General features: G+C 35.0%; 1 long non-coding RNA gene across 1 annotated transcript in view; it reads right to left on the bottom strand.

Moving 5' to 3' along the window:
• The window catches only part of LOC143662655 (uncharacterized), a 136,502-nt gene extending 125,261 nt beyond the window's left edge, over positions 1–11,241 (bottom strand). The window contains exon 1 of the long non-coding RNA XR_013165519.1: positions 11,179–11,241. This is a non-coding gene — a long non-coding RNA (uncharacterized LOC143662655). The remainder of the gene's footprint in view (positions 1–11,178) is intronic.
• Positions 11,242–12,395: the final 1,154 nt, after the last annotated feature.

The following is a 12,395-nucleotide window of genomic DNA, read 5'->3' as shown; positions in this document are numbered from 1 at the left end:
AAGTTCCCTTGTATTCCTATCTTTTGAAGTGTTTTCAGCAGGAAAGGATGTTGAATCTTGTCAAATGCCTTCTCTGCATCAATTGAGATGATCATGTGATTTTTCTGCTTTGATTTGTTGATATGGTGTATTACATTAATTGATTTTCTTATGTTGAACCATCCTTGCATACCTGGGATGAATCCTACTTGGTCATGATGTATAATTCTTTTACTGTGTTGTTGGATACAATTTGCTAGAATTTTATTGAGGATTTTTGCATCTGTATTCATTAGAGAGATTGGTCTGTAGTTTTCTTTTTTTGTAATATCTTTGCCTGGTTTTGGTATGAGGGTGATGTTGGCTTCATAGAATGAATTAGGTAGTTTTCCCTCCACTTCGATTATGTTGAAGAGTTTGAGGAGAGTAGGTACTAATTCTTTCTGGAATGTTTGATAGAATTCACATGTGAAGCCATCTGGTCCTGGACTTTTCTTTTTAGGGAGCTTTTGAATAACTAATTCAATCTCTTTACTTGTGATTGGTTTGTTGAGGTCGTCTATTTCTTCTTGAGTCAAAGTTGGTTGTTCATGTCTTTCCAGGAACCTGTCCATTTCTTCTAAATTGTTGTATTTATTAGCGTAAAGTTGTTCATAGTATCCTGTTATTACCTCCTTTATTTCTGTGAGGTCAGTAGTTATGTCTCCTCTTTCATTTCTAATCTTATTTATTTGCATCCTCTCTCTTCTTCTTTTTGTCAATCTTGCTAAGGGCCCATCAATCTTGTTGATTTTCTCATAGAACCAACTTCTGGTCTTATTGATTTTCTCTATTGTTTTCATGTTTTCAATTTCATTTATTTCTGCTCTAATCTTTGTTATTTCTTTCCTTTTGCTTGCTTTGGGATTAGTTTGCTGTTCTTTCTCCAGTTCTTCCAAGTGGACAGTTAATTCCTGCATTTTTGCCTTTTCTTCTTTTCTGATAAAGGCATTTAGGGCAATAAATTTCCCTCTTAGCACTGCCTTTGCTGCGTCCCATAAGTTTTGATATGTTGTGTCTTCATTTTCATTTGCCTCTAGGTATTTACTAATTTCTCTTGCAATTTCTTCTTTGACCCACTTGTTGTTTAAGAGTGTGTTGTTGAGCCTCCATGTATTTATGAATTTTCTGGCACTCCGCCTATTATTGATTTCCAACTTCATTCCTTTATGATCCGAGAAAGTGTTGTGTATGATTTCGATATTTTTAAATTTGTTAAGACTTGCTTTGTGACCCAGCATATGGTCTATCTTTGAGAATGATCCATGAGCATTTGAAAAAAAGGTGTATCCTGCTGTTGTGGGATGTAATGTCCTATAAATGTCTGTTAAGTCAAGTTCATTTATAGTAATATTCAGATTCTCTATTTCTTTATTGATCCTCTGTGTAGATGTTCTGTCCATTGATGAGAGTGGTGAATTGAAGTCTCCAACTATTATGGTATATGTGTCTATTTCCCTCTTCAGTGTTTGCAGTGTATTCCTCACGTATTTTGGGGCATTCTGGTTCGGTGCATAAATATTTATGATTGTTATGTCTTCTTGCTTAATTGTTCCTTTTAATAGTATATAGTGTCCTTCTTTGTCTCTTTTAACTGTTTTACATTTGAAGTCTAATTTGTTGGATATTAGTATAGCCACTCCTGCTCTTTTCTGGTTGTTGTTTGCATGAAATATCTTTTCCCAACCTTTCACTTTCAACCTATATTTATCTTTGGGTCTAAGATGTGTTTCCTGTAGACAGCATATAGAAGGATCCTGTTTTTTAATCCATTCTGCCAGTCTATATCTTTTAATTGGGGAATTCAGTCCATTGACATTTAGAGTTATTACTGTTTGGATAATATTTACCTCTACCATTTTGCCTTTTGTATTATATATATCATATCTGACTTTCCTTCTTTCTACACTTTTCTCCATGTCTCTCTCTTCTGTCTTTTTGTATCTGACTCTAGTGCTTCCTTTAGTATTTCTTGCAGAGCTGGTCTCTTGGTCACAAATTCTCTTAGTGACTTTTTGTCTGAGAATGTTTTAATTTCTCCCTCATTTTTGAAGGACAATTTTGCTGGATATAGGAGTCTTGGTTGGCAGTTTTTCTCTTTTCGTAACTTAAATATATCATCCCACTGTCTTCTAGCTTCCATGGTTTCTGCTGAGAAATCTACACATAGTCTTATTGGGTTTCCCTTGTATGTGACGGATTGTTTTTCTCTCGCTGCCTTCAAGATCCTCTCTTTCTCTTTGACCTCTGACATTCTAACTAGTAAGTGTCTTGGGGAACACCTATTTGTGTCTAATCTCTTTGGGGTGCACTGCACTTCTTGGATCTGTAGTTTTAGGTCTTTCATAAGAGTTGGGAAATTTTCAGTGATAATTTCTTCCATTAGTTTTTCTCCTCCTTTTCCCTTCTCTTCTCCTTCTGGGATACCCACTACACGTATATTTGTACAGTTCACATTGTCCTTGAGTTCCCTGATACCTTGTTCAAATTTTTCCATTCTTTTCTGGATAGTTTCTGTTTCTTTTTGGAATTCAGATGTTTCATCCTCCAAATCACTAATTCTATCTTCTGTTTCTTTAAATCTGTCATTGTAGGTATCCATTGTTTTTTCCATCTTTTCTACTTTATCTTTCACTTCCATAAGTTCTGTGATTTGTTTTTTCAGTTTTTCTATTTCTTCTTTATGTTCAGCCCATGTCTTCTTCATGTCCTCCCTCAATTTATCGATTTCGTTTTTGAAGAGGTTTTCCATTTCTGTTCGTATATTCAGCATTAGTTGTTTCAGCTCCTGTATCTCATTTGAACTATTGGTTTCTTCGTTTGACTGGGCCATATGTTCAATTTTCTGAGCGTGATCCGTTATCTTCTGCTGGCGTCTGGGCATTTAGTCAGATTTCCCTGGGTGTTCGACCCCACAGCTTGAAAGATTTTTCTGCGCAATCTCTGGGTTCTGTTCTTCCTATCCTGCCCAGTAGGTGGCGCTCGTGGCACACGCCTTTCTGTGGGTTCCACCAGCGAAAGTTGCTGTGGGTCCCTCAACTCTGGAAAACTCTCGCCGTAGGGGAGGTTTGGCAACCGAAGCGTCTTGGAAGAATGTCAGCCGGCCCGGGTTTCCAAACGCGGGGAGGGTCGCCGGCCGTCGCAGCACAGGAGAGCGTCCAGCCAAATTAGCCAGTCGACCCGGGGCACCAAGCGTGGCGGGAGGGCGCCAGCTGTCGCAGCCCGGGAGAGTACACTGTTCCCAGCCGACGGGCGAGTCACGTGTTTGGAAGGGATCCCCCGGTCACTGTTCTCCACAGTCTGGGGATTTCCGACCCAACTATCTCAGTTGTTCCGGGGGGCCTCGTGTGGTGGGGGCACCAGCCGCCGCGGCCTAAGGGGACCGCCTGTCCAATTCTACCAGCTGGCCTGACACTTTATTTTGTCGCATTTCACTCTTTTCCCTTTTGGTCGAGAAGATTTTCTCAATCCCTTGATGCTGGGTCTCAGCTCACTCTAGAGTTTTTCCCAATCACGTGATGCTGAGTCTCAGCTCATTCTAGAATTTCTGTCCCACGTTGCCAGGAAGGTTCACACCCCCGGGAGTCATGTCCCATGTAGACAGAAGGCAGGTGGTGAGTGTGCTTGCTGTGTTGGCTGGAGAGAGAGGCCACATCTGAGCAACAAAAGAGGTTCTCTTGGGGGTGACTTTTAGGCCTAATTTTAAGTAGGCTTGACCTTTTCTTTGTGGGGTTAAGTTTCTTATGAACAAACCCCAAGACTGGGGGCTCATTGGTTCCTGTTTTTGAAGAAAGTTCAAAAATATATTAAAATGTACATCAAAAGAAATGGAAATATTTTCTAAATTAATAAAATTTGAATTAGATGAATATAAATTTTAGACTCTTGGCAATTAACATGTGAGCCTTGGCCAAATCCAATCTGCAGGTCCCAATGTTTCAGTCCACCTGTGAATTATTATATTGTTATTTTAGTTTGTTCCATATGGCTACTGCACAAGAATCTTTATATCAGAAAGGCCTAAACACTTGTCCAATAACTGTAAGCCTGTCCCTCACTTGATCTTTGCAATTGGTCTGTTACCTAGTGGAATTGATTAGTAATTTTAATTGATGCTCAATGATATTATTTTAAGTTTAATCACTCAAAAGTTTATTGTGACAGGTTCGATTCCTGGTGCCTGCCCATTCAAAGAAAAAACAAAAACAAAAAAAACCAAACAAAAGTTTATTGTGAAATCCAGTCTTGTAAAAAGAAAATGTCTACACAAAATAACTGTACATGGATGTTCATAGGAGCATTAATCATGGTAGACAAAAAAGTGGAAACAGCCAACGTGCTTACCAACTGATGAAAGGGAAAGCAAAATATGAAATATCCATACAAAGGAAAGCTATTCAGCAATTAAAAGGAATAAATCATTGGTACATGCTGCAACACAGATGAATCTTGAAAATAAACATAACACTAAGAGGAGCAGGTGAGCACAAAAAAGTATATATTTTAGGATTCCATTTATATAAAAAGTCCAGGATAGGCAAATCTCTATCAAGACAACAAGTAGATGAGTGGCTGCTTAAGGCTGAGTATGGCCAGTGGTGGGTGCAGTAGAGAATGACTGATAATGGGTACTGGCAAGTGTTCTCTAAAATCAGATTGTGGGAACTGTTTCTAAAACCTCTGAAAGTGTACACTTCAAATGGGTGAATTTTATTTATGTGAATTTTATCTCAATAAAACTGTTGGAAAAGAAAGTGAAATTAAAAGTTAAGGACAGATTTTTAAATATCAATTCAATTTCTTAAGTGGCTATAGTCCTTCAAAGAACCTTTTCTCCAACATATTTTACTAAGCAATTTCTACTTCATAGAGGGTTTTAAACTTACTTATTTTCATTCACATTTTTATTCTTCATAAATTTTTCGCTGCCCATTTATTTAAAAAAAGCCAACTTTTACTTTTAAGTCTCTCTTTTATATATTATGTTTTTACTTCATGTATTTCTTTTTAAAAACCTCTCCCTTTCTTTGATATTATTCTTTTTTCCTTTTATCTTAACTTAGAAGTTTATCTCATTAGTTTCAGCCTTCTTTCTTTTCTAATAGAAACTCTTATGCTTACACATTTCCCATAAGGCTATAAAGTTGCTACTTTTCACAACATTGGATATATAGAATATTCATTATAATTTGGTCCTAATTATTTTTATTTCCCTCTGGATTTTTTTTCAGTGTTCTAGTAGTTAACTAAATGAATGAGATTTTACATTTCTAAATTATTTTTCAGGTAATAACCTCATTATTTATGTTTAAGTTAACTGCATTTTATTCAGAAAATATAATTGATATGATAGCAAATTTTTGTAATTAGTTAATGTTCCAATATGCAGTCAAGTTTTTAAGTGTTTAGTATTTGCTTGAAAAGAATGCATTTTCTATTATTGTTGGGTGTAAGGTTTCTAGAAGTGCCATTATTTCAAATTATTGTTTAAAGTTTTCCATGTTCTTGAAAACTGTGTGCTTGATCAATGACTGAGAAAGTTGTATTCAAATATGTGGGAGGCTTGAACTGTCAATTTCTCCACCTCTCCATCTGTTAAATTTTTGCTGTATATATACATATTTCTTGTATGCTGTATGGAGGGGTCACATTTTATTTTTTCCCTTTGAGTATCCCGTTATTGTTGAATATCTTGAATTTTTGCTTTTTGTTTGTTTTGCTTATTTGTTTTTCTGAAAGTGCATATACTGGGAATTGAACCCAGATCTCCTGCATGGCAGGTGACAAGCATACCATTGAACTACCCTTGCACTCCTTGCTGTATATATTTTAAGGTATTTGAATACTCATAGGGCCATTCTCATGTGCAGTTTGACAGATCCCTGTGGTTAGAAGGACCCATGCTTGGTTTAATGCTTTCTTGTGGCCATCCTGAAATTTAAAATTTTTGAACAAGGAGCTTCATATTTTCATTTTGCACTAACATTGCCAATTATGAATCTGATCTTTTATACATGTTTAGAATGATTTCGCTTATATCAAATTTTTGCTATATGTATTTCACGGATGCATATATACAATTGATGTGATAGCGATCTTTGCAATTAATTAATGTTCCAATTTATTCAGAAAATATGATTGTTATGAAAGAAATTTCTACTGAAATTTCTACATGTTTGTTTCAAAGACAAATCTTGAAGGAGACATTGCATTTCTTAATTATTATTCTTTCTTTATTTCCCATAAACTTTCAGTCTTATGGGCCATTTTATTTTGTATTCTCAATATTTTTTCATCCTTTTACTTTTAATCTTTATTTGTTTTTTAATCTCAGCTGTCTTCTATAAATAGTATAAAACTAGAATTTTGCTTTAATTTTAATCCATCTTGCAGACCTCTTGTTTAAATTTGGTATGCTATGTTTATTGTGATTAGTAACGTATTTGGAATTATGTTGACCTTCTAGTTTTGTACTTTTCATTTGTCCTGTTATCTAGGCTTCTTTGTTTTCTTTACAGATACTTTTGTACAAATGAAATATTTTGAATTCAATTTTGCTCTGTTTGCATGTTAAATATTCTATGTTTCATCTTTTCATTAGTTGCTCTTAAAATTTTGGCACAATTAACTTAAATTATAATAAAATCCAAACTGCTATTTTCTTGTCAAAGAATACAGGAGACTTCTAACAATACAAGTGTAATCACCTACTACCATCTTGCATTCTATTACAAGCAGGTGTTTTGGGTCTCTCTTCAAATTCAAACAACTGATTTTACATCATTAGTCTTTTTTATAGTCAACCTTCTTTGGGGTCTCAAACATGTTTACTAGCTTTCTTTCTCACTAGTCCTTGTATCTCAGATCCTCCTTTAGGGACAATCTTAGATCCTTCTGAAGTAGAATTTTGCAAAGCCCTTGGTTGCAAAGGTAATCTGTTTTGTCTGAAATATCGTTATTTTACTCTTGTTTTGAAAGATATTGTCACAGTATACGCAACTCTAGATTGAAATTAATTTTTCTCCATTGTTTTTTTAGCTGTTTCTTCCCAATCTTCTGACTTCAGTTGTTTAGTTTAGAAATCCAGTATCTGCCTTTTTAAACTTTGTTGATCTTAGCAGCTTTTTGTTGTTAAAGATCTCTAGTTTCACTAAGATCTTCCTCCCTTCCTTTCTTCCACAATGTCCTTCTTTTTTTTTTTTTCTACCACATCTGATTAATATTTTCTGTGTTTTTTGACCCTGAGACTCTCTTTTATAATCAATTTGGGAAAATAGTCATATTTCTAAAACTGTTACCTCTCTGCTGAGTCTTTTAATTGTCTTCCTAAGGATCTCTTCTATTTTTTTTTTTTTTTGCCATCTGGAAAGGCTGTAAAGAAGAAATAGTTTTGTTTTTGAACCCAGAAAGGAACGATTCATTTATAATTTTTTTAAAATTTTGGCTTGAAAACCTGGACCATTCTTTCTTGTGCCTCCTCTTGCCAGTAGCACCTTCAGCACTCTGCAGAAATCTCCCAAGCTAGTTCATGAAGTGAATTGGGTATGTAACCAAAGGTGGCTGTGTTATCAAACTTTCAACCACTCCAAAACTATACATGGTTTTCTTCATCTTCTAATAACATTTCCTTTTCTTTCTTTTAAGCCCTCACTGACTCTTTAAGCTCCTGTTGTTTTCACCTCAAGGTCTTTGAGTTTTCTCCCCACTATCCCATCCTAAATCCAGGGCCTTATCTTTAAGGTTTTTGTTAAAGTAGCACCCATGTCTAGGTGCCAAATTATTTTCTAGTTATTTTTTGCTATGTGAAAACTGTGCAAAATATGGTGGCTTAAAACAATGACAATTATTTAATGATTATTTATTTTGTTTATGGATCTGGAATTTAAGCAGGGCTCGGTGAACAGAGGTGTTTGAAAAGTATTTGCTATTTTAAGGAAGACAACTATTCTCTTTGGAATTTTTCATCTCCCCCTTTTCTTTTGCTTAAAATCATTTCAAAAACTGCAAAGAGAAATATGATGTTAGATGAATTTAAATTTTGGTGTTTGTAGTTTATGAGATTTTATTGTAAAAGGTGCTATTTCTAATGAGATTAAAAGGTAAAGATGAGAGGAATAATTAAGAAATGCAGTGTCTTTCAAGATTTCTTTTTGAAACACACACACAGAAATTTCAGTAGGAAATAAAACCCTCTCAATGGAAAGGAGGTATTAAAATTTTTAAAAGGGTAAAATGATTTGGATTTGAAAAGACCTATTTTATCAAGAAAAGGGTATGTTCTACTTACGCCTTAATCCTGCATTTACCTACAAGTTTATAGAACAACTGGAAACGCCATAATTTCAACAAAACATGACATAGTGACCAAATTTAAAACATTTAAATCACAATGGAAACATTAGCCTAAGCATAGAAAAAAACAAACAAATGAACCTTTTAAACTTAGTGAGAGTGGCCAAAATAGTTAAGGAAAAGAATTGATAGAAAGATGGTTCGAGCACTAACAGTTTCTGAGAAAATGTGGCCCTGTGACTTAGACAATAAGATGACCTTTCCTTCCCTCCTTCCTTCACTCCTTCCCTCTTTCCTTCCTTCCTTCTATCTTTTTCTATCTTCCTTATTTTCTTCTTTCCTTCCTTCCTTCCTCTTTTTCTTTCTTCTTTTTTTTTTCACTTCATCTAAATAAATAAAAGACAATTTCCAGCATTTCTAGTGAAGATTCCTTCATATTTGAAGAGCAAGCATAGAAAAATTCTGTGGTATAAAGATGCATGTCACAATGCAGTATCTAAATAACTCGAAGCAAGCATTTTGTTTGATTTACTTGGCATCTTTGGTGCTTAGCAAAGTTTGTGGCATACACGAGATAGGCTGTAGTTTTAAAAGTAAATCATGGATAGTGTGGCAGGCATGGTGTGTAGAATACTAGAGGTTAAAGGAGAAAGATTAACTTGAGGTCTTAATAGGAAAGGCTGTACTAACATAAAATTCATGCTAAGTTGTTGAAAATTATGTTGTAGGCAATAAATAACTATTAAGATCTGTTTTAGAAAAGGCAAATGATCAGTTCAAGATTAATGTTGATTTGTCTTCAAAAAATATGAGAGCAGAAGTTGAGTCTGTATAACTCTATGCTGTTTTCAATGCTTACCATGATTCTTGGTTTCTAGAAGATATTCGATTATTTGAATAACAAATAAATGGATAAATTTTGTTACTGCTGGTGATCTTCCACCTATCTCACTTTGTAACTCAGAATTCTATTGCTGTCATATGAGATCCTACTGATCTCATAGGGACATCCAGACCTGTGTTCCCTCTTTTTCTTTCAAAGGTCTGGCTTCCTAACTGGTCATTAACTTTTCTACAGTGGCTGGATTCCCTGTTTGGCCTTCTCTCAAATCTATGCTCCTTTACGTATCATCATTTCTGCTGGATTCTCCCAGTAAAACTTTGAGGGAAAAGACCAAGACTTGTTTATAATTATATTGGCAATTGCTGTTGAATGCCTAGCACATATGGGACATTCACCAAATATTTGTTAATGTTGATTATTATTGACCACTTTTCTTCTTGAAATCCCTCCAGACGTCCACAACATTCTTTTCTCTATGTTCTCCCATTTCTGTGACCATCCTTCTCAATCTATGCCACTGGCACTATCTCCTCTCTGTATCCCATAAATTTCTGCATTCCCAGGGACTCTATTATTGGTTTTCTTATTTTTCTTTCTTTTTTCTCTCATGAAATAATCATTCCAACGTAGTTACTTATATCCACATTATTTACCTTACATCCAGTTATATGTTCCTTTTTAAATGAAATATAAATATTAAATTAAATTCCCTGGCTTTTTAGTCCCACTGAAATAATTCTGAGGGTGGTTCCACACAGGCTCCCTGAAGGTGCCCAGAGAAACTAAGCCAGTTTGCTCAGAATGGTGATCACCACATGCTTTACTGAGTTCTTGACAGTATCCCCTGAGATCATCTTCTGAATTAACTTTTTCACTGAAATCTTTTTCTCCAGATCTATTTTTTTGGAAACCACAATTGAGACAAGCACACAAGAAGTGTTTATTGAGTGAATGGATCAAAAACTGAATGAATAAGACCAAACCTTTAAAGAACTGTATGGCCAACCCTTAGCAGAAACAGCTTTGTTTCCTCAATTATGATTGTACCCCATATAACCACACTGAACTCATGGTTCCTTGGAAATGTACTGTCTTTTCATGACACAAATTTTGTACATATACATCCTTTCAGTTTGGAATAAACTGCCTGACATTTACTTTCTCGAAATTGCACTGTGTCAGAAAAATCTAGTTAAAGTGAAACATTCAATGCTCACCTAGTACTTTATTCATACTAGATGTTTAACACATGCTTATTGAAAGCTGGAAGAAACTTTAGTGTAGATTTCTTCAACTTCCGTCCAGGAGTCATGGCAAATATGGACAAGTCTAATAAATTGTACCATCTGAAAGCTGACTTAACCAAAACACATGGCACTTTCAAAGGAAAAGTCAGAATTGAGAATACAATAGTAGTTTGTGATGAATTTTAGATATGAAGCAGTACTTTTCTATTTAATTTAACACTTACTTTAATATAGATAATTTCAAAGAAGAAATGTTGTCACCAATTTCTTCAGCAATGGGAATTTTTTAGTCATTTTACATTCACAAAGTAAATGTAAATTATATATGCTTATTTATTAATTTGTTCCTTTATCCTTTCCCCAAAAGAATTATACTATATTTATTTTTATTCATTAGCTTTACTACTTAAAATTAATGTTAGATATTTTTCCATACCAGTATATACAACTCTACCTTATTATTTTTATAACTGTATATTATTCTATTGTATGCATAAAGCATATTAAAGAATGAAACTGCCACCTCCTTCACATTTCGACTAAAGCAATCCCTCCTGTACTGTCTCGCAGAAGTTTTTTTTTTTTTTTTCCCTTTTTCAGCTTCCACCTCTCATGTTTACTCATTAAAATTTGCTTCACCACCAGGTACGTTTTCTCGTCCTCCCCAACACTTGCTAGACTAGGTCCTGTCCGGTTCTAGCCACAAGGGTATGCACAGTTAGAAGTCCTGACCAAAAGTCACCTTCGCCGAATTATAAAAGTAAAAATCACACCCACCTAGCATGCTCAGTCGCCATTTTTGAACGTGCAACAGGTGTAGTAGCATGATCGTGACTGCGCATGCTCTGCTTAAATCTACCTCCTAACGCACGTAACCGCCCCTGATCCTAAACCAATCCCTTAGGCCCACCTACCCACCTGTCCCAAACCTTTTCCGCTCTGGGAGACAGGTAAGAGGCTTGCCTCTGGTCTCCTTGTTGGTTTACTTTATAATAAACTCTGCTCTTTCCTGAAGTGCTAGTGTCACAACATTGACGTCTGTGTGCATTAAGCAATAATTCCATTTGGGTGGTGTCAGAAGCCCCTTATTGGTGGACTCCTTGATTATTCCATTTTAAAATTCTGTACGTCTTGATGTAGACGGCATCATAAACTGTTGCTTTTACGGACTTGGGGTAAATTTTTTGAAACAGGACAAGTAAGTCAAAGGCTACATGCATTTAAAAAATGTTGATCAGTAGAGTAAACAAAGACAATTTCATTGTTTGATAGCATTTTGGAAGCACTTTGTACGGCCTTGCCAATTTTTCTCACAGGCTTTTTGATAATTTTTTGCAAATGTACTACTGTACAAATAGATGGGCATGCTGTTCATTTATTCCAACGTATCTCATCTATGCCACAAAACTCCACTGTGCTCGCTGAGAATCTGCTTTCCCTGTTTAGATTCACATCCCCAACAGCTTAATGATAATTTAGCACTTTGTTAACCTTTGTTTACCTCTCGGTTACAACTATGAGCCAAAAGGTTTTAGAATGGATGGCTCATGTCCATATACTGCCAGTCTATGTCAGAAATGACTTGAATATAAGATTGACAGAACTGTTTAAGTCAGTAAATACACAAAGACCAAAGGGAAATGAATTTAATGCTGGTTCTGTCTAGTAGTTGATAACTGATAGTCTACAGCTATCAAATTCTTTTTTGACCTCTCAAATCTCTTAAAAATCACACTGAAATTTTCCAAGTTGTTTTATTTTAAATTTTATATAAGCTATTTATATTTTATTTATTTATTAATAAATAAATTTTTATTTTATTTTATAATATATAATATATTATGTTATTATTGGTATAATTGGTATATGAAAATTAGATGGATTTTTTTCAATTCTGATTGGTTTATATTGGGCTCTTTTATAATTCCCTGGTGCTTTCCAAAAGTTGTATGTAGTACCTTATGCTATGTAAAGTATACTTAGCATAACTTCTT

This window comes from Tamandua tetradactyla, chromosome 18 (assembly GCF_023851605.1).
Source record: "Tamandua tetradactyla isolate mTamTet1 chromosome 18, mTamTet1.pri, whole genome shotgun sequence".
Lineage (NCBI taxonomy): Eukaryota > Metazoa > Chordata > Mammalia > Pilosa > Myrmecophagidae > Tamandua > Tamandua tetradactyla.
Note: the sequence above shows the minus strand (reverse complement) of the source record. Positions and strands in the feature narration are given on the sequence as shown.